At 40.4% G+C, this 18956-nt stretch overlaps 17 non-coding genes across 17 annotated transcripts; all 17 read right to left on the bottom strand.

Annotated features, from left to right (window-relative positions):
* Window positions 1-3199: 3199 nt before the first annotated feature.
* Window positions 3200-3272, bottom strand: TRNAK-UUU (transfer RNA lysine (anticodon UUU)). The gene has a single exon. It is a non-coding gene; the product is annotated as a tRNA-Lys (tRNA).
* A 2996-nt stretch (window positions 3273-6268) lies between these two features.
* Window positions 6269-6341, bottom strand: TRNAK-UUU (transfer RNA lysine (anticodon UUU)). Its single transcript has one exon. It is a non-coding gene; the product is annotated as a tRNA-Lys (tRNA).
* Window positions 6342-6950: 609 nt separating this feature from the next.
* On the bottom strand, window positions 6951-7023 carry TRNAK-UUU (transfer RNA lysine (anticodon UUU)). The gene has a single exon. It is a non-coding gene; the product is annotated as a tRNA-Lys (tRNA).
* Window positions 7024-7973: 950 nt separating this feature from the next.
* Window positions 7974-8046, bottom strand: TRNAK-UUU (transfer RNA lysine (anticodon UUU)). Its single transcript has one exon. It is a non-coding gene; the product is annotated as a tRNA-Lys (tRNA).
* Window positions 8047-8314: 268 nt separating this feature from the next.
* TRNAK-UUU (transfer RNA lysine (anticodon UUU)) lies at window positions 8315-8387 on the bottom strand. Its single transcript has one exon. It is a non-coding gene; the product is annotated as a tRNA-Lys (tRNA).
* Window positions 8388-8655: 268 nt separating this feature from the next.
* On the bottom strand, window positions 8656-8728 carry TRNAK-UUU (transfer RNA lysine (anticodon UUU)). Its single transcript has one exon. It is a non-coding gene; the product is annotated as a tRNA-Lys (tRNA).
* A 268-nt stretch (window positions 8729-8996) lies between these two features.
* TRNAK-UUU (transfer RNA lysine (anticodon UUU)) lies at window positions 8997-9069 on the bottom strand. The gene has a single exon. It is a non-coding gene; the product is annotated as a tRNA-Lys (tRNA).
* Window positions 9070-10019: 950 nt separating this feature from the next.
* TRNAK-UUU (transfer RNA lysine (anticodon UUU)) lies at window positions 10020-10092 on the bottom strand. The gene has a single exon. It is a non-coding gene; the product is annotated as a tRNA-Lys (tRNA).
* Window positions 10093-10360: 268 nt separating this feature from the next.
* Window positions 10361-10433, bottom strand: TRNAK-UUU (transfer RNA lysine (anticodon UUU)). The gene has a single exon. It is a non-coding gene; the product is annotated as a tRNA-Lys (tRNA).
* Window positions 10434-10701: 268 nt separating this feature from the next.
* TRNAK-UUU (transfer RNA lysine (anticodon UUU)) lies at window positions 10702-10774 on the bottom strand. Its single transcript has one exon. It is a non-coding gene; the product is annotated as a tRNA-Lys (tRNA).
* Window positions 10775-11383: 609 nt separating this feature from the next.
* TRNAK-UUU (transfer RNA lysine (anticodon UUU)) lies at window positions 11384-11456 on the bottom strand. The gene has a single exon. It is a non-coding gene; the product is annotated as a tRNA-Lys (tRNA).
* A 1291-nt stretch (window positions 11457-12747) lies between these two features.
* TRNAK-UUU (transfer RNA lysine (anticodon UUU)) lies at window positions 12748-12820 on the bottom strand. Its single transcript has one exon. It is a non-coding gene; the product is annotated as a tRNA-Lys (tRNA).
* A 268-nt stretch (window positions 12821-13088) lies between these two features.
* On the bottom strand, window positions 13089-13161 carry TRNAK-UUU (transfer RNA lysine (anticodon UUU)). Its single transcript has one exon. It is a non-coding gene; the product is annotated as a tRNA-Lys (tRNA).
* A 268-nt stretch (window positions 13162-13429) lies between these two features.
* Window positions 13430-13502, bottom strand: TRNAK-UUU (transfer RNA lysine (anticodon UUU)). Its single transcript has one exon. It is a non-coding gene; the product is annotated as a tRNA-Lys (tRNA).
* Window positions 13503-13770: 268 nt separating this feature from the next.
* On the bottom strand, window positions 13771-13843 carry TRNAK-UUU (transfer RNA lysine (anticodon UUU)). Its single transcript has one exon. It is a non-coding gene; the product is annotated as a tRNA-Lys (tRNA).
* Window positions 13844-17040: 3197 nt separating this feature from the next.
* TRNAK-UUU (transfer RNA lysine (anticodon UUU)) lies at window positions 17041-17113 on the bottom strand. Its single transcript has one exon. It is a non-coding gene; the product is annotated as a tRNA-Lys (tRNA).
* A 950-nt stretch (window positions 17114-18063) lies between these two features.
* TRNAK-UUU (transfer RNA lysine (anticodon UUU)) lies at window positions 18064-18136 on the bottom strand. The gene has a single exon. It is a non-coding gene; the product is annotated as a tRNA-Lys (tRNA).
* Between the last annotated feature and the right edge of the window lie 820 nt (window positions 18137-18956).

The raw sequence follows: 18956 nt of genomic DNA, 5'->3' as shown, positions 1-18956 counted from the left end.
TCCCTTGGACAAGAAGGATGAAACATTACTACGTACTATTACATCATCTAGCTCCACCCCTTCGATATTGGCACATTGCGTCCGTCTTCTCAACTTAATTTCAGCTTAACCGTCCAAGCATCCACATCTCACCAAGCAAAGTCCCATGCATGGGGTAGGACTTTTACCCCCAGTCAATTTCCACATCACACATTCCACCACAGCTTGAACACGGGTCACTAACTCTCATCCATCCATTCTCTCAAGTCTGCTCCGTCACCCCCCTTTAAAGGTGTACCAGTCCATACAGATGCACAGACAAAAAAAAGTTTGACAAACATACATACATCAGCTGAAAAACACCGAGGTGAGTGCTATAATTTTTATAAAGTACATAATTCTATTGAGATGAGATTGTGAATGAGCGCTATTTTTGACAAATTATGTGAAAAAGTTTGCTGAGTGACTGAAATATTCTATATTTCTTATCTACTGAAGCTATTATATGCTGTATTAAACGCTAAAGTATTTAGAATCTCTGACCCTGACTTTGGAGTGAATTCTGAAAGCCCCCACTTTTTAAAACATGTCTTATCTCTCCGCGAATATGAGACACAGACTGAATTAAGTTTTAGCTTAAACTATTGAAAAAACATTTTGAAATCATAATTAACACATATCCTGGGACCTTGCAACATTCATTTTCAACCCCTGTATAAGTAAGAATATACATTAGAAATTACTATATTTCCCTGCCTACTAAGACAGTATAACTACTAATTAAATTCATTTCAATTCATTGCAAGCAAGCCAAGATATTAACCAAGGATGTTATTGTATTTTCTCTCTCGCTGTTATCTTCCGACCTTGGAGACTGAACACAAGTTCGCAGCTATTTGTCAACAACCTCTTCTCCCCTACACGCAATCTCAGCTAACTATTTGCACATACAGTATATATATATACACACATATATCCACCTAGTATGGATTATACATATTATCTATTATCTATCTTGTATTATACACATTTTTTTTCCTTTCTTTACCAACCAATCACGTGCATTGTAACGTTCTTATCGACTTGCTTGTTACTTCATCACTTTTCTCTCCCCTACCTAACTGCCAATATAACCTTCAATAGACACTCTCCTGACGCCCTCTTGATCACTTACTGTACTTTTCAACATTTCACTTACGGACACTTTCTTAAACAAATAATGTGTACATACGTAACTTTCTCTGACTGTCTCTCTCTCTTTAGCAAACCTTGATCTTCCAAGGCACCTCTCGGTCCTAAAGACCTCCTCCCAGACACCATTTTGTAATCTACCATGCGGGTCGGTGTCACACATTTTCATTAGAGTTTTCTTACATTCTACAGATTCATCCACACGGCGGCAGCCCTTGAGGGGCTCTATCTTCTTTAATAAGGTCTTACGCATATTACAACAACAAAAATAATAACACGCTCCACAGAGTGAATCCTTCTGACCCAAATTGTCAGCCCCTTATATATGGCAATACAACCGAAGGCATCTTCTTCTTATGGAACCAGTCCCAAAGAGTACATCCCTCTCCTCAGCTAAACCATCAACAACTAAACTACACGAAAACGGAGGGTTCCTTCGTCAATGGGACCTGTCTTACAGAGTGCTTCCCTCTCCTCTAAACCATTAACGACTAAATAAACTCAAACGGAGGGTTCCTTCGTCTGTGAGACAAAATGAAAAGTAAGAGAAAAAAATTCTGCAGATACAACAAACAATCTCCACTATCGCTAAAACGCTACGGACTTCAACAACAAATAAACTACAGACTAATTTCTGGGTGAGCCATTGGTGCGCATATCACGGTCAGTGGTCCATGACGGCAAACCCGGAGCCCACACGAGTTACCGTGTAGAACTCTTAACCCAACCCGTCCGGTCACAAACCACAGATAGTCAGTCCTGCCGCAAGACTCTCAGCGTAAAACACAACATAAATATATGTTTGTCTTACCTGGAGTTCTTGTGAGTTGATCAGGCTCGGTTTGCAGTAGGACGGTTTCTCAGTAGCGTGGATCCGGGTGAATTGCGCTGTAAGCTCCGATTTTACCGCCCCAGTTGGTTGCGCCATTTATGAGGGTTAAAATTCTAAGTGCAGCACCAATCCGGCCCACCCCACTTGCCCCGTTGCCGGCCGTAAGAAGAGACACCACACACAGGAGTCTGGTCTAGCTCCTCACACGGGAGAAAAAACTGCGCACTTTATTACAGATTACATGAGATTTTATACCCTCTGTCCCATCCCCACTATGGGGTGATGGGCTCATAATCATATATGGGCAGTCCGGATTTCCGCCTTAGACAGTGAGGCGCCTCTGGCTTATACAGAAAATCACGTATTCAATTAACTCCAGTACAAAGAATTACCCACACAATTCTAAGAAGTCCGGCCTAACATCCATATATGGGAAGTCCGGATTTCTGGCCTAAGACAGTCAAAATTATGTACATTTGAACATCTTGATATCTTGTTTCTGCGCTTCTGGGAAATCGGCCAAGTACATGCGGCCTTGTGTCTGGTTCTTCTTCTCTGAATTTAAGATACATCTCTTGCAAAACCTTGGCATATCTGATGTAAGGCGAAGTATTAAAGTTTTTTTCATTTGGAATTGAATAAAACTTGCATACAGGTATAAAAGCATAAAAAACACATATGGCAATATATATATACCCTCACAGAAGGGTTGTTTCTGCAATAAGCAAAGATGTTCTCAAGCTGCTTCTATACCCTTGGTTTTGCACAGTAGAACACGACAATAAAGAAGCAAAGACTCAGTGGAAAATCAAAGATTTGCTCAATAAAGACATTTGACAGCTTGCTTTAGCAAGCATGCCTGAACAGGGACTTGAACCCTGGACCCTCAGATTAAAAGTCTGATGCTTTACCGACTGAGCTATCCAGGTCCTGAAAAATGCTCTTCTTAGCTCCTCTAAGCGTCTTAACATAAAATATGGAGGTAAAGAAACAAAGCTTTGGTGGAAAATCAAAAATGTGCTCAAAATCTGCTAAACAGACATAGAAGGGTTGTTTCTGCAATAAGCAAAGATGTTCTCAAGCTGCTTCTATACCTTTGGTTTTGCACAGTAGAACACGACAATACAGAAGCAAAGACTCAGTGGAAAACCAAAGATTTGCTCAATAAAGACATTTGACAGCTTGCTTTAGCAAGTACGCCTGAACAGGGACTTGAACCCTGGACCCTCAGATTAAAAGTCTGATGCTCTACCGACTGAGCTATCCAGGCTCTGAAAAATGCTCTTCTTAGCTCCTCTAAGCGTCTTAACATAAAATATGGAGGTAAAGAAACAAAGCTTTGGTGGAAAATCAAAAATGTGCTCAAAATCTGCTAAACAGACATAGAAGGGTTGTTTCTGCAATAAGCAAAGATGTTCTCAAGCTGCTTCTATACCCTTGGTTTTGCACAGTAGAACACGACAATAAAGAAGCAAAGACTCAGTGGAAAATCAAAGATGTGCTCAATAAAGACATTTGACAGCTTGCTTTAGCAAGTACGCCTGAACAGCGACTTGAACCCTGGACCCTCAGATTAAAAGTCTGATGCTCTACCGACTGAGCTATCCAGGCTCTGAAAAATGCTCTTCTTAGCTCCTCTAAGCGTCTTAACATAAAATATGGAGGTAAAGAAACAAAGCTTTGGTGGAAAATCAAAAATGTGCTCAAAATCTGCTAAACAGACATAGAAGGGTTGTTTCTGCAATAAGCAAAGATGTTCTCAAGCTGCTTCTATACCTTTGGTTTTGCACAGTAGAACACGACAATACAGAAGCAAAGACTCAGTGGAAAATCAAAGATGTGCTCAATAAAGACATTTGACAGCTTGCTTTAGCAAGTACGCCTGAACAGCGACTTGAACCCTGGACCCTCAGATTAAAAGTCTGATGCTCTACCGACTGAGCTATCCAGGCTCTGAAAAATGCTCTTCTTAGCTCCTCTAAGCGTCTTAACATAAAATATGGAGGTAAAGAAACAAAGCTTTGGTGGAAAATCAAAAATGTGCTCAAAATCTGCTAAACAGACATAGAAGGGTTGTTTCTGCAATAAGCAAAGATGTTCTCAAGCTGCTTCTATACCTTTGGTTTTGCACAGTAGAACACGACAATACAGAAGCAAAGACTCAGTGGAAAATCAAAGATGTGCTCAATAAAGACATTTGACAGCTTGCTTTAGCAAACACGCCTGAACAGGGACTTGAACCCTGGACCCTCAGATTAAAAGTCTGATGCTCTACCGACTGAGCTATCCAGGTTCTGAAAAATGCTCTTCTTAGCTCCTCTAAGCGTCTTAACATAAAAAATGGAGGTAAAGAAACAAAGCTTTGGTGGAAAATCAAAAATGTGCTCAAAATCTGCTAAACAGACATAGAAGGGTTGTTTCTGCAATAAGCAAAGATGTTCTCAAGCTGCTTCTATACCCTTGGTTTTGCACAGTAGAACACGACAATACAGAAGCAAAGACTCAGTGGAAAATCAAAGATGTGCTCAATAAAGACATTTGACAGCTTGCTTTAGCAAGTACGCCTGAACAGCGACTTGAACCCTGGACCCTCAGATTAAAAGTCTGATGCTCTACCGACTGAGCTATCCAGGCTCTGAAAAATGCTCTTCTTAGCTCCTCTAAGCGTCTTAACATAAAATATGGAGGTAAAGAAACAAAGCTTTGGTGGAAAATCAAAAATGTGCTCAAAATCTGCTAAACAGACATAGAAGGGTTGTTTCTGCAATAAGCAAAGATGTTCTCAAGCTGCTTCTATACCTTTGGTTTTGCACAGTAGAACACGACAATACAGAAGCAAAGACTCAGTGGAAAATCAAAGATTTGCTCAATAAAGACATTTGACAGCTTGCTTTAGCAAGTACGCCTGAACAGCGACTTGAACCCTGGACCCTCAGATTAAAAGTCTGATGCTCTACCGACTGAGCTATCCAGGCTCTGAAAAATGCTCTCCTTAGCTCCTCTAAGCGTCTTAACATAAAATATGGAGGTAAAGAAACAAAGCTTTGGTGGAAATTCAAAAATGTGCTCAAAATCTACTAAACAGACATAGAAGGGTTGTTTCTGCAATAAGCAAAGATGTTCTCAAGCTGCTTCTATACCTTTGGTTTTGCACAGTAGAACACGACAATACAGAAGCAAAGACTCAGTGGAAAATCAAAGATGTGCTCAATAAAGACATTTGACAGCTTGCTTTAGCAAGCACGCCTGAACAGGGACTTGAACCCTGGACCCTCAGATTAAAAGTCTGATGCTCTACCGACTGAGCTATCCAGGTTCTGAAAAATGCTCTTCTTAGCTCCTCTAAGCGTCTTAACATAAAAAATGGAGGTAAAGAAACAAAGCTTTGGTGGAAAATCAAAAATGTGCTCAAAATCTGCTAAACAGACATAGAAGGGTTGTTTCTGCAATAAGCAAAGATGTTCTCAAGCTGCTTCTATACCCTTGGTTTTGCACAGTAGAACACGACAATACAGAAGCAAAGACTCAGTGGAAAATCAAAGATGTGCTCAATAAAGACATTTGACAGCTTGCTTTAGCAAGTACGCCTGAACAGCGACTTGAACCCTGGACCCTCAGATTAAAAGTCTGATGCTCTACCGACTGAGCTATCCAGGCTCTGAAAAATGCTCTTCTTAGCTCCTCTAAGCGTCTTAACATAAAATATGGAGGTAAAGAAACAAAGCTTTGGTGGAAAATCAAAAATGTGCTCAAAATCTGCTAAACAGACATAGAAGGGTTGTTTCTGCAATAAGCAAAGATGTTCTCAAGCTGCTTCTATACCTTTGGTTTTGCACAGTAGAACACGACAATACAGAAGCAAAGACTCAGTGGAAAATCAAAGATGTGCTCAATAAAGACATTTGACAGCTTGCTTTAGCAAACACGCCTGAACAGGGACTTGAACCCTGGACCCTCAGATTAAAAGTCTGATGCTCTACCGACTGAGCTATCCAGGTTCTGAAAAATGCTCTTCTTAGCTCCTCTAAGCGTCTTAACATAAAATATGGAGGTAAAGAAACAAAGCTTTGGTGGAAAATCAAAAATGTGCTCAAAATCTGCTAAACAGACATAGAAGGGTTGTTTCTGCAATAAGCAAAGATGTTCTCAAGCTGCTTCTATACCTTTGGTTTTGCACAGTAGAACACGACAATACAGAAGCAAAGACTCAGTGGAAAATCAAAGATTTGCTCAATAAAGACATTTGACAGCTTGCTTTAGCAAGTACGCCTGAACAGGGACTTGAACCCTGGACCCTCAGATTAAAAGTCTGATGCTCTACCGACTGAGCTATCCAGGCTCTGAAAAATGCTCTTCTTAGCTCCTCTAAGCGTCTTAACATAAAATATGGAGGTAAAGAAACAAAGCTTTGGTGGAAAATCAAAAATGTGCTCAAAATCTGCTAAACAGACATAGAAGGGTTGTTTCTGCAATAAGCAAAGATGTTCTCAAGCTGCTTCTATACCCTTGGTTTTGCACAGTAGAACACGACAATACAGAAGCAAAGACTCAGTGGAAAATCAAAGATGTGCTCAATAAAGACATTTGACAGCTTGCTTTAGCAAGTACGCCTGAACAGCGACTTGAACCCTGGACCCTCAGATTAAAAGTCTGATGCTCTACCGACTGAGCTATCCAGGCTCTGAAAAATGCTCTTCTTAGCTCCTCTAAGCGTCTTAACATAAAATATGGAGGTAAAGAAACAAAGCTTTGGTGGAAAATCAAAAATGTGCTCAAAATCTGCTAAACAGACATAGAAGGGTTGTTTCTGCAATAAGCAAAGATGTTCTCAAGCTGCTTCTATACCTTTGGTTTTGCACAGTAGAACACGACAATACAGAAGCAAAGACTCAGTGGAAAATCAAAGATTTGCTCAATAAAGACATTTGACAGCTTGCTTTAGCAAGTACGCCTGAACAGGGACTTGAACCCTGGACCCTCAGATTAAAAGTCTGATGCTCTACCGACTGAGCTATCCAGGCTCTGAAAAATGCTCTTCTTAGCTCCTCTAAGCGTCTTAACATAAAATATGGAGGTAAAGAAACAAAGCTTTGGTGGAAAATCAAAAATGTGCTCAAAATCTGCTAAACAGACATAGAAGGGTTGTTTCTGCAATAAGCAAAGATGTTCTCAAGCTGCTTCTATACCCTTGGTTTTGCACAGTAGAACACGACAATACAGAAGCAAAGACTCAGTGGAAAATCAAAGATGTGCTCAATAAAGACATTTGACAGCTTGCTTTAGCAAGTACGCCTGAACAGCGACTTGAACCCTGGACCCTCAGATTAAAAGTCTGATGCTCTACCGACTGAGCTATCCAGGCTCTGAAAAATGCTCTCCTTAGCTCCTCTAAGCGTCTTAACATAAAATATGGAGGTAAAGAAACAAAGCTTTGGTGGAAACTCAAAAATGTGCTCAAAATCTACTAAACAGACATAGAAGGGTTGTTTCTGCAATAAGCAAAGATGTTCTCAAGCTGCTTCTATACCTTTGGTTTTGCACAGTAGAACACGACAATACAGAAGCAAAGACTCAGTGGAAAATCAAAGATGTGCTCAATAAAGACATTTGACAGCTTGCTTTAGCAAGCACGCCTGAACAGGGACTTGAACCCTGGACCCTCAGATTAAAAGTTTGATGCTCTACCGACTGAGCTATCCAGGTTCGGAAAAATGCTCTTCTTAGCTCCTCTAAGCGTCTTAACATAAAATATGGAGGTAAAGAAACAAAGCTTTGGTGGAAAATCAAAAATGTGCTCAAAATCTGCTAAACAGACATAGAAGGGTTGTTTCTGCAATAAGCAAAGATGTTCTCAAGCTGCTTCTATACCTTTGGTTTTGCACAGTAGAACACGACAATACAGAAGCAAAGACTCAGTGGAAAATCAAAGATTTGCTCAATAAAGACATTTGACAGCTTGCTTTAGCAAGTACGCCTGAACAGGGACTTGAACCCTGGACCCTCAGATTAAAAGTCTGATGCTCTACCGACTGAGCTATCCAGGCTCTGAAAAATGCTCTTCTTAGCTCCTCTAAGCGTCTTAACATAAAATATGGAGGTAAAGAAACAAAGCTTTGGTGGAAAATCAAAAATGTGCTCAAAATCTGCTAAACAGACATAGAAGGGTTGTTTCTGCAATAAGCAAAGATGTTCTCAAGCTGCTTCTATACCCTTGGTTTTGCACAGTAGAACACGACAATAAAGAAGCAAAGACTCAGTGGAAAATCAAAGATGTGCTCAATAAAGACATTTGACAGCTTGCTTTAGCAAGTACGCCTGAACAGGGACTTGAACCCTGGACCCTCAGATTAAAAGTCTGATGCTCTACCGACTGAGCTATCCAGGCTCTGAAAAATGCTCTTCTTAGCTCCTCTAAGCGTCTTAACATAAAATATGGAGGTAAAGAAACAAAGCTTTGGTGGAAAATCAAAAATGTGCTCAAAATCTGCTAAACAGACATAGAAGGGTTGTTTCTGCAATAAGCAAAGATGTTCTCAAGCTGCTTCTATACCCTTGGTTTTGCACAGTAGAACACGACAATAAAGAAGCAAAGACTCAGTGGAAAATCAAAGATGTGCTCAATAAAGACATTTGACAGCTTGCTTTAGCAAGTACGCCTGAACAGGGACTTGAACCCTGGACCCTCAGATTAAAAGTCTGATGCTCTACCGACTGAGCTATCCAGGCTCTGAAAAATGCTCTTCTTAGCTCCTCTAAGCGTCTTAACATAAAATATGGAGGTAAAGAAACAAAGCTTTGGTGGAAAATCAAAAATGTGCTCAAAATCTGCTAAACAGACATAGAAGGGTTGTTTCTGCAATAAGCAAAGATGTTCTCAAGCTGCTTCTATACCCTTGGTTTTGCACAGTAGAACACGACAATAAAGAAGCAAAGACTCAGTGGAAAATCAAAGATGTGCTCAATAAAGACATTTGACAGCTTGCTTTAGCAAGTACGCCTGAACAGGGACTTGAACCCTGGACCCTCAGATTAAAAGTCTGATGCTCTACCGACTGAGCTATCCAGGCTCTGAAAAATGCTCTTCTTAGCTCCTCTAAGCGTCTTAACATAAAATATGGAGGTAAAGAAACAAAGCTTTGGTGGAAAATCAAAAATGTGCTCAAAATCTGCTAAACAGACATAGAAGGGTTGTTTCTGCAATAAGCAAAGATGTTCTCAAGCTGCTTCTATACCCTTGGTTTTGCACAGTAGAACACGACAATACAGAAGCAAAGACTCAGTGGAAAATCAAAGATGTGCTCAATAAAGACATTTGACAGCTTGCTTTAGCAAGTACGCCTGAACAGCGACTTGAACCCTGGACCCTCAGATTAAAAGTCTGATGCTCTACCGACTGAGCTATCCAGGCTCTGAAAAATGCTCTCCTTAGCTCCTCTAAGCGTCTTAACATAAAATATGGAGGTAAAGAAACAAAGCTTTGGTGGAAACTCAAAAATGTGCTCAAAATCTACTAAACAGACATAGAAGGGTTGTTTCTGCAATAAGCAAAGATGTTCTCAAGCTGCTTCTATACCTTTGGTTTTGCACAGTAGAACACGACAATACAGAAGCAAAGACTCAGTGGAAAATCAAAGATGTGCTCAATAAAGACATTTGACAGCTTGCTTTAGCAAGCACGCCTGAACAGGGACTTGAACCCTGGACCCTCAGATTAAAAGTTTGATGCTCTACCGACTGAGCTATCCAGGTTCGGAAAAATGCTCTTCTTAGCTCCTCTAAGCGTCTTAACATAAAATATGGAGGTAAAGAAACAAAGCTTTGGTGGAAAATCAAAAATGTGCTCAAAATCTGCTAAACAGACATAGAAGGGTTGTTTCTGCAATAAGCAAAGATGTTCTCAAGCTGCTTCTATACCCTTGGTTTTGCACAGTAGAACACGACAATAAAGAAGCAAAGACTCAGTGGAAAATCAAAGATGTGCTCAATAAAGACATTTGACAGCTTGCTTTAGCAAGTACGCCTGAACAGGGACTTGAACCCTGGACCCTCAGATTAAAAGTCTGATGCTCTACCGACTGAGCTATCCAGGCTCTGAAAAATGCTCTTCTTAGCTCCTCTAAGCGTCTTAACATAAAATATGGAGGTAAAGAAACAAAGCTTTGGTGGAAAATCAAAAATGTGCTCAAAATCTGCTAAACAGACATAGAAGGGTTGTTTCTGCAATAAGCAAAGATGTTCTCAAGCTGCTTCTATACCCTTGGTTTTGCACAGTAGAACACGGCACTGAAGATGCAGAGACTCAGTGGAAAATCAAAGATGTGCTCAATAAAGACATTTGACAGCTTGCTTTAGCAAGTACGCCTGAACAGGGACTTGAACCCTGGACCCTCAGATTAAAAGTCTGATGCTCTACCGACTGAGCTATCCAGGCTCTGAGAAATGCTCTTCTTAGCTCCTCTAAGCGTCTTAACATAAAATATGGAGGTAAAGAAACAAAGCTTTGGTGGAAACTCAAAAATGTGCTCAAAATCTACTAAACAGACATAGAAGGGTTGTTTCTGCAAAAAACAAAGATGTTCTCAAGCTGCTTCTATACCCTTGGTTTTGCACAGTAGAACACGACAGTACAGAAGCAAAGACTCAGTGGAAAATCAAAGATGTGCTCAATAAAGACATTTGACAGCTTGCTTTAGCAAGTACGCCTGAACAGGGACTTGAACCCTGGACCCTCAGATTAAAAGTCTGATGCTCTACCGACTGAGCTATCCAGGCTCTGAAAAATGCTCTTCTTAGCTCCTCTAAGCGTCTTAACATAAAATATGGAGGTAAAGAAACAAAGCTTTGGTGGAAAATCAAAAATGTGCTCAAAATTTGCTAAACAGACATAGAAGGGTTGTTTCTGCAATAAGCAAAGATGTTCTCAAGCTGCTTCTATACCTTTGGTTTTGCACAGTAGAACACGACAATACAGAAGCAAAGACTCAGTGGAAAATCAAAGATGTGCTCAATAAAGACATTTGACAGCTTGCTTTAGCAAACACGCCTGAACAGGGACTTGAACCCTGGACCCTCAGATTAAAAGTCTGATGCTCTACCGACTGAGCTATCCAGGTTCTGAAAAATGCTCTTCTTAGCTCCTCTAAGCGTCTTAACATAAAATATGGAGGTAAAGAAACAAAGCTTTGGTGGAAAATCAAAAATGTGCTCAAAATCTGCTAAACAGACATAGAAGGGTTGTTTCTGCAATAAGCAAAGATGTTCTCAAGCTGCTTCTATACCTTTGGTTTTGCACAGTAGAACACGACAATACAGAAGCAAAGACTCAGTGGAAAATCAAAGATTTGCTCAATAAAGACATTTGACAGCTTGCTTTAGCAAGTACGCCTGAACAGGGACTTGAACCCTGGACCCTCAGATTAAAAGTCTGATGCTCTACCGACTGAGCTATCCAGGCTCTGAAAAATGCTCTTCTTAGCTCCTCTAAGCATCTTAACATAAAATTTGGAGGTAAAGAAACAAAGCTTTGGTGGAAAATCAAAAATGTGCTCAAAATCTGCTAAACAGACATAGAAGGGTTGTTTCTGCAATAAGCAAAGATGTTCTCAAGCTGCTTCTATACCCTTGGTTTTGCACAGTAGAACACGACAATACAGAAGCAAAGACTCAGTGGAAAATCAAAGATGTGCTCAATAAAGACATTTGACAGCTTGCTTTAGCAAGTACGCCTGAACAGCGACTTGAACCCTGTACCCTCAGATTAAAAGTCTGATGCTCTACCGACTGAGCTATCCAGGCTCTGAAAAATGCTCTCCTTAGCTCCTCTAAGCGTCTTAACATAAAATATGGAGGTAAAGAAACAAAGCTTTGGTGGAAACTCAAAAATGTGCTCAAAATCTACTAAACAAACATAGAAGGGTTGTTTCTGCAATAAGCAAAGATGTTCTGAAGCTGCTTCTATACCCTTGGTTTTGCACAGTAGAACACGACAATACAGAAGCAAAGACTCAGTGGAAAATCAAAGATGTGCTCAATAAAGACATTTGACAGCTTGCTTTAGCAAGTACGCCTGAACAGCGACTTGAACCCTGGACCCTCAGATTAAAAGTCTGATGCTCTACCGACTGAGCTATCCAGGCTCTGAAAAATGCTCTTCTTAGCTCCTCTAAGCGTCTTAACATAAAATATGGAGGTAAAGAAACAAAGCTTTGGTGGAAAATCAAAAATGTGCTCAAAATCTGCTAAACAGACATAGAAGGGTTGTTTCTGCAATAAGCAAAGATGTTCTCAAGCTGCTTCTATACCTTTGGTTTTGCACAGTAGAACACGACAATACAGAAGCAAAGACTCAGTGGAAAATCAAAGATGTGCTCAATAAAGACATTTGACAGCTTGCTTTAGCAAGCACGCCTGAACAGGGACTTGAACCCTGGACCCTCAGATTAAAAGTCTGATGCTCTACCGACTGAGCTATCCAGGTTCTGAAAAATGCTCTTCTTAGCTCCTCTAAGCGTCTTAACATAAAATATGGAGGTAAAGAAACAAAGCTTTGGTGGAAAATCAAAAATGTGCTCAAAATCTGCTAAACAGACATAGAAGGGTTGTTTCTGCAATAAGCAAAGATGTTCTCAAGCTGCTTCTATACCTTTGGTTTTGCACAGTAGAACACGACAATACAGAAGCAAAGCCTCAGTGGAAAATCAAAGATTTGCTCAATAAAGACATTTGACAGCTTGCTTTAGCAAGTACGCCTGAACAGGGACTTGAACCCTGGACCCTCAGATTAAAAGTCTGATGCTCTACCGACTGAGCTATCCAGGCTCTGAAAAATGCTCTTCTTAGCTCCTCTAAGCGTCTTAACATAAAATATGGAGGTAAAGAAACAAAGCTTTGGTGGAAAATCAAAAATGTGCTCAAAATCTGCTAAACAGACATAGAAGGGTTGTTTCTGCAATAAGCAAAGATGTTCTCAAGCTGCTTCTATACCCTTGGTTTTGCACAGTAGAACACGACAATAAAGAAGCAAAGACTCAGTGGAAAATCAAAGATGTGCTCAATAAAGACATTTGACAGCTTGCTTTAGCAAGTACGCCTGAACAGGGACTTGAACCCTGGACCCTCAGATTAAAAGTCTGATGCTCTACCGACTGAGCTATCCAGGCTCTGAAAAATGCTCTTCTTAGCTCCTCTAAGCGTCTTAACATAAAATATGGAGGTAAAGAAACAAAGCTTTGGTGGAAAATCAAAAATGTGCTCAAAATCTGCTAAACAGACATAGAAGGGTTGTTTCTGCAATAAGCAAAGATGTTCTCAAGCTGCTTCTATACCCTTGGTTTTGCACAGTAGAACACGGCACTGAAGATGCAGAGACTCAGTGGAAAATCAAAGATGTGCTCAATAAAGACATTTGACAGCTTGCTTTAGCAAGTACGCCTGAACAGGGACTTGAACCCTGGACCCTCAGATTAAAAGTCTGATGCTCTACCGACTGAGCTATCCAGGCTCTGAGAAATGCTCTTCTTAGCTCCTCTAAGCGTCTTAACATAAAATATGGAGGTAAAGAAACAAAACTTTGGTGGAAACTCAAAAATGTGCTCAAAATCTACTAAACAGACATAGAAGGGTTGTTTCTGCAAAAAACAAAGATGTTCTCAAGCTGCTTCTATACCCTTGGTTTTGCACAGTAGAACACGACAGTACAGAAGCAAAGACTCAGTGGAAAATCAAAGATGTGCTCAATAAAGACATTTGACAGCTTGCTTTAGCAAGTACGCCTGAACAGGGACTTGAACCCTGGACCCTCAGATTAAAAGTCTGATGCTCTACCAACTGAGCTATCCAGGCTCTGAAAAATGCTCTTCTTAGCTCCTCTAAGCGTCTTAACATAAAATATGGAGGTAAAGAAACAAAGCTTTGGTGGAAAATCAAAAATGTGCTCAAAATTTGCTAAACAGACATAGAAGGGTTGTTTCTGCAAAAAACAAAGATGTTCTCAAGCTGCTTCTATACCCTTGGTTTTGCACAGTAGAACACGGCACTGAAGATGCAGAGACTCAGTGGAAAATCAAAGATGTGCTCTTGGTTTTGCACAGTAGAACACGACAATACAGAAGCAAAGACTCAGTGGAAAATCAAAGATGTGCTCAATAAAGACATTTGACAGCTTGCTTTAGCAAGTACGCTTGAACAGGGACTTGAACCCTGGACCCTCAGATTAAAAGTCTGATGCTCTACCGACTGAGCTATCCAGGCTCTAAAAAATGCTCTTCTCAGCTCCTCTAAGTGTCTTAACATAAAATATGGAGGTAAAGAAACAAAGCTTTGGTGGAAAATCAAAAATGTGCTCAAAATTTGCTAAACAGACATAGAAGGGTTGTTTCTGCAAAAAACAAAGATGTTCTCAAGCTGCTTCTATACCCTTGGTTTTGCACAGTAGAACACGGCACTGAAGATGCAGAGACTCAGTGGAAAATCAAAGATGTGCTCTTGGTTTTGCACAGTAGAACACGACAATACAGAAGCAAAGACTCAGTGGAAAATCAAAGATGTGCTCAATAAAGACATTTGACAGCTTGCTTTAGCAAGTACGCCTGAACAGGGACTTGAACCCTGGACCCTCAGATTAAAAGTATGATGCTCTACCGACTGAGCTATCCAGGCTCTAAAAAATGCTCTTCTCAGCTCCTCTAAGTGTCTTAACATAAAATATGGAGGTAAAGAAACAAAGCATTGGTGGAAAATCAACAATGTGCCCAAAATCTGTTAAACAGACATAAAAGGGTTGTTTCTGCAAAAAACAAACATTTTCTCAAGCTGCTTCTATACCCTTGGTTTTGCACAGTAGAACACGGCACCGAAGATGCAGAGACTCAGTGGAAAATCAAAGATGTGCTCAATAAAGACATTTGACAGCTTGCTTTAGCAAGTACGCCTGAACAGCGACTTGAACCCTGGACCCTCAGATTAAAAGTCTGATGCTCTACCGACTGAGCTATCCAGGCTCTGAAAAATGCTCTTCTTAGCTCCTCTAAGCGTCTTAACATAAAATATGGAGGTAAAGAAACAAAGCTTTGGTGGAAAATCAAAAATGTGCTCAAAATCTGTTAAACAGACATAAAAGGGTTGTTTCTGCAAAAAACAAACATTTTCTCAAGCTGCTTCTATACCCTTGGTTTTGCACAGTAGAACACGGCACCGAAGATGCAGAGACTCAGTGGAAAATCAAAGATGTGCTCAATAAAGACATTTGACAGCTTGCTTTAGCAAGTACGCCTGAACAGCGACTTGAACCCTGGACCCTCAGATTAAAAGTCTGATGCTCTACCGACTGAGCTATCCAGGCTCTGAAAAATGCTCTTCTTAGCTCCTCTAAGCGTCTTAACATAAAATATGGAGGTAAAGAAACAAAGCTTTGGTGGAAAATCAAAAATGTGCTCAAAATTTGCTAAACAGACATAGAAGGGTTGTTTCTGCAAAAAACAAAGATGTTCTCAAGCTGCTTCTATACCCTTGGTTTTGCACAGTAGAACACGACAATACAGAAGCAAAGACTCAGTGGAAAATCAAAGATGTGCTCAATAAAGACATTTGACAGCTTGCTTTAGCAAGTACACCTGAACAGGGACTTGAACCCTGGACCCTCAGATTAAAAGTCTGATGCTCTACCGACTGAGCTATCCAGGCTCTGAAAAATGCTCTTCTTAGCTCCTCTAAGCGTATTAACATAAAATATGGAGGTAAAGAAACAAAGCTTTGGTGGAAAATCAAAAATGTGCTCAAAATTTGCTAAACAGACATAGAAGGGTTGTTTCTGCAAAAAACAAAGATGTTCTCAAGCTGCTTCTATACCCTTGGTTTTGCACAGTAGAACACGGCACTGAAGATGCAGAGACTCAGTGGAAAATCAAAGATGTGCTCTTGGTTTTGCACAGTAGAACACGACAATACAGAAGCAAAGACTCAGTGGAAAATCAAAGATGTGCTCAATAAAGACATTTGACAGCTTGCTTTAGCAAGTACGCCTGAACAGGGACTTGAACCCTGGACCCTCAGATTAAAAGTATGATGCTCTACCGACTGAGCTATCCAGGCTCTAAAAAATGCTCTTCTCAGCTCCTCTAAGCGTCTTAACATAAAATATGGAGGTAAAGAAACAAAGCATTGGTGGAAAATCAACAATGTGCCCAAAATCTGTTAAACAGACATAAAAGGGTTGTTTCTGCAAAAAACAAACATTTTCTCAAGCTGCTTCTATACCCTTGGTTTTGCACAGTAGAACACGGCACCGAAGATGCAGAGACTCAGTGGAAAATCAAAGATGTGCTCAATAAAGACATTTGACAGCTTGCTTTAGCAAGTACGCCTGAACAGCGACTTGAACCCTGGACCCTCAGATTAAAAGTCTGATGCTCTACCGACTGAGCTATCCAGGCTCTGAAAAATGCTCTTCTTAGCTCCTCTAAGCGTCTTAACATAAAATATGGAGGTAAAGAAACAAAGCTTTGGTGGAAAATCAAAAATGTGCTCAAAATCTGTTAAACAGACATAAAAGGGTTGTTTCTGCAAAAAACAAACATTTTCTCAAGCTGCTTCTATACCCTTGGTTTTGCACAGTAGAACACGGCACCGAAGATGCAGAGACTCAGTGGAAAATCAAAGATGTGCTCAATAAAGACATTTGACAGCTTGCTTTAGCAAGTACGCCTGAACAGCGACTTGAACCCTGGACCCTCAGATTAAAAGTCTGATGCTCTACCGACTGAGCTATCCAGGCTCTGAAAAATACTCTTCTTAGCTCCTCTAAGCGTCTTAACATAAAATATGGAGGTAAAGAAACAAAGCTTTGGTGGAAAATCAAAAATGTGCTCAAAATCTGCTAAACAGACATAGAAGGGTTGTTTCTGCAATAAGCAAAGATGTTCTCAAGCTGCTTCTATACCTTTGGTTTTGCACAGTAGAACACGACAATACAGAAGCAAAGACTCAGTGGAAAATCAAAGATTTGCTCAATAAAGACATTTGACAGCTTGCTTTAGCAAGTACGCCTGAACAGGGACTTGAACCCTGGACCCTCAGATTAAAAGTCTGATGCTCTACCGACTGAGCTATCCAGGCTCTGAAAAATGCTCTTCTTAGCTCCTCTAAGCGTCTTAACATAAAATATGGAGGTAAAGAAACAAAGCATTGGTGGAAAATCAACAATGTGCCCAAAATCTGTTAAACAGACATAAAAGGGTTGTTTCTGCAAAAAACAAACATTTTCTCAAGCTGCTTCTATACCCTTGGTTTTGCACAGTAGAACACGGCACCGAAGATGCAGAGACTCAGTGGAAAATCAAAGATGTGCTCAATAAAGACATTTGACAGCTTGCTTTAGCAAGTACGCCTGAACAGCGACTTGAACCCTGGACCCTCAGATTAAAAGTCTGATGCTCTACCGACTGAGCTATCCAGGCTCTGAAAAATGCTCTTCTTAGCTCCTCTAAGCGTCTTAACATAAAATATGGAGGTAAAGAAACAAAGCTTTGGTGGAAAATCAAAAATGTGCTCAAAATCTGTTAAACAGACATAAAAGGGTTGTTTCTGCAAAAAACAAACATTTTCTCAAGCTGCTTCTATACCCTTGGTTTTGCACAGTAGAACACGGCACCGAAGATGCAGAGACTCAGTGGAAAATCAAAGATGTGCTCAATAAAGACATTTGACAGCTTGCTTTAGCAAGTACGCCTGAACAGCGACTTGAACCCTGGACCCTCAGATTAAAAGTCTGATGCTCTACCGACTGAGCTATCCAGGCTCTGAAAAATGCTCTTCTTAGCTCCTCTAAGCGTCTTAACATAAAATATGGAGGTAAAGAAACAAAGCTTTGGTGGAAAATCAAAAATGTGCTCAAAATCTGCTAAACAGACATAGAAGGGTTGTTTCTGCAATAAGCAAAGATGTTCTCAAGCTGCTTCTATACCTTTGGTTTTGCACAGTAGAACACGACAATACAGAAGCAAAGACTCAGTGGAAAATCAAAGATTTGCTCAATAAAGACATTTGACAGCTTGCTTTAGCAAGTACGCCTGAACAGGGACTTGAACCCTGGACCCTCAGATTAAAAGTCTGATGCTCTACCGACTGAGCTATCCAGGCTCTGAAAAATGCTCTTCTTAGCTCCTCTAAGCGTCTTAACATAAAATATGGAGGTAAAGAAACAAAGCTTTGGTGGAAAATCAAAAATGTGCTCAAAATTTGCTAAACAGACATAGAAGGGTTGTTTCTGCAAAAAACAAAGATGTTCTCAAGCTGCTTCTATACCCTTGGTTTTGCACAGTAGAACACGGCACTGAAGATGCAGAGACTCAGTGGAAAATCAAAGATGTGCTCTTGGTTTTGCACAGTAGAACACGACAATACAGAAGCAAAGACTCAGTGGAAAATCAAAGATGTGCTCAATAAACACATTTGACAGCTTGCTTTAGCAAGTACGCCTGAACAGGGACTTGAACCCTGGACCCTCAGATTAAAAGTATGATGCTCTACCGACTGAGCTACCCAGGCTCTGAAAAATGCTCTTCTTAGCTCCTCTAAGCGTCTTAACATAAAATATGGAGGTAAAGAAACAAAGCTTTGGTGGAAAATCAAAAATGTGCTCAAAATTTGCTAAACAGACATAGAAGGGTTGTTTCTGCAATAAGCAAAGATGTTCTCAAGCTGCTTCTGTACCTTTGGTTTTGCACAGTAGAACACGACAATACAGAAGCAAAGACTCAGTGGAAAATCAAAGATGTGCTCAATAAAGACATTTGACAGCTTGCTTTAGCAAACACGCCTGAACAGGGACTTGAACCCTGGACCCTCAGATTAAAAGTCTGATGCTCTACCGACTGAGCTATCCAGGTTCTGAAAAATGCTCTTCTTAGCTCCTCTAAGCGTCTTAACATAAAATATGGAGGTAAAGAAACAAAGCTTT

Source organism: Eleutherodactylus coqui, chromosome 7 (assembly GCF_035609145.1).
Source record: "Eleutherodactylus coqui strain aEleCoq1 chromosome 7, aEleCoq1.hap1, whole genome shotgun sequence".
Taxonomy (NCBI): domain Eukaryota; kingdom Metazoa; phylum Chordata; class Amphibia; order Anura; family Eleutherodactylidae; genus Eleutherodactylus; species Eleutherodactylus coqui.
This window is presented reverse-complemented; position numbering and strand designations above follow the sequence as displayed.